Source organism: Pteropus vampyrus, unplaced genomic scaffold (assembly GCF_000151845.1).
Source record: "Pteropus vampyrus isolate Shadow unplaced genomic scaffold, Pvam_2.0 Scaffold1254, whole genome shotgun sequence".
In the NCBI taxonomy this organism is placed as follows: domain Eukaryota; kingdom Metazoa; phylum Chordata; class Mammalia; order Chiroptera; family Pteropodidae; genus Pteropus; species Pteropus vampyrus.
In genome coordinates this window covers 11,909-13,351 of record NW_011890035.1, presented here as the reverse complement: position 1 = coordinate 13,351, position 1,443 = coordinate 11,909, and the positions used below count along the sequence as shown (strand labels likewise).

General features: G+C 61.3%; 1 long non-coding RNA gene across 1 annotated transcript in view; it reads left to right on the top strand.

Moving 5' to 3' along the window:
• Window positions 1-6: 6 nt before the first annotated feature.
• The window catches only part of LOC111734437, a 7,837-nt gene continuing 6,400 nt past the window's right edge, over window positions 7-1,443 (top strand). The window contains exon 1 of the long non-coding RNA XR_002778449.1: window positions 7-492. This is a non-coding gene — a long non-coding RNA (uncharacterized LOC111734437). The remainder of the gene's footprint in view (window positions 493-1,443) is intronic.

The window sequence follows — 1,443 nt, the reverse complement described above, 5'->3', positions numbered from 1 at the left end:
TCCACCAGACACAGATCGTTTGTCGTATGAACTGTATATTCGGGGCTTGAATTCTAGCGCCTGAGGTATTTGCACGGCTCAGAACGAAGCCAGTCCCCACGCTTTCCGAACAGACCCTCTCTGGGGACTAGAAAGAACGCAGCCCGAAATGCTTTAGCGTTTACATCATGGGCCGGGCTCCGTGGGAGTCAGACCACATGCTTTTTTTTTTTCTTTTTTCAAATAAACAAGTCAGCTCAAGACCAGACTGTGAGGTTCCCGTTTGACTTCCAAGCCTGCACGCAGAAAAGGGTCCTCTCTGTGTCCCTCCCAGGGGCCCTGCCCCTCCCCAGGTCCTCCCCCATTTCTCGGAGTGGCCCCAGACCCCTCCCTCCCAGGCCTGACCGGGCACCAAGGAACGCGACATCTCCCTGGCGGTCAGGAAGCAGGAAGTGTGGCGAGAGCTGGGGACAAGTGGCCTCGCCTCCCGGTGGCGGAGGCCCAGACGGAGAGGTGAGCAGGTCCTGGCGTCCTCTCCCGGCCAGACCCTGGTGCAAAAAGGCCATGGCTGTTGTCACTCCTGGCAATCATGTTCCCCAGCTCAATGGGAAGAAAGCTGTTCAGGACACCTTTGTGTTGGCACACCAAATCAAACATTTGGCCCCTGAACCGAGAGCACGTAAAGGCTTGGGGGACACAGTGCACCTGGGTTCGGAGAGGTGAATGCCAACCGTAGAAGGTGGCACGGGCTGTCCCATAAATGTCCCAGGCGGTTGCCATCATGGCGAAGTCGTGGACGCCGTGAAGCAGGGCAGGGGTCGGGGGCGTTCCTGGGAGGTGTGGGAAACAGGAGCCTTTGGGAATGAATAGGTGCCCCGCGGGGTTGATGCAGAGGGTCTGAGAAGGACGGCGGGAGAAGCGGGTGCCGGCCAGGTCTGGGACCCTCTGGCGGACTTTCCGATGCCAGGAGGAGAATCTTAAGCAAAGGGGGCTGAGTTAGAGGGGGGAGGGGGCGATGGCCGTTGAAAAGAGAGTTCGTTAGTCACAGTTCCCAAGGGATGGCCCACCACGCCTCGCCCCGCGGGGCCCACAAGGAAGCCCCAGGTCCAGCCGGGAGGCGGAGGCACGGGAGGTGCTGTGGGCAGGAGCTTTCCCCGTGGTGCAGGGAGCTGGAGGGTGGGGAGGCAGGGCAGGCAGATGTAGGATCGGCTGCTGTGACTCGTTTCAGTGGGCTCTGGGGTACAGGGCTGGCCCCAGCTGTCTGGTACCTGGCTCTGGGGTGACAGGGCTCTGAGGTGACGGGGTGCTGGCCCAGGGTGAGAGCCAGCGGAGTCGGTGGTGGGCGCGGGCCCTGGGCTGGGTGCTTTGCGTCTGAAAAGCATGTTCCCTGTGAGTCACTTGCCAGCTCTCAGTCCCAGCTCACCCTGGGAAGGGCGGTCCCTCCAGAGTCCCCAAGGCCCCGAT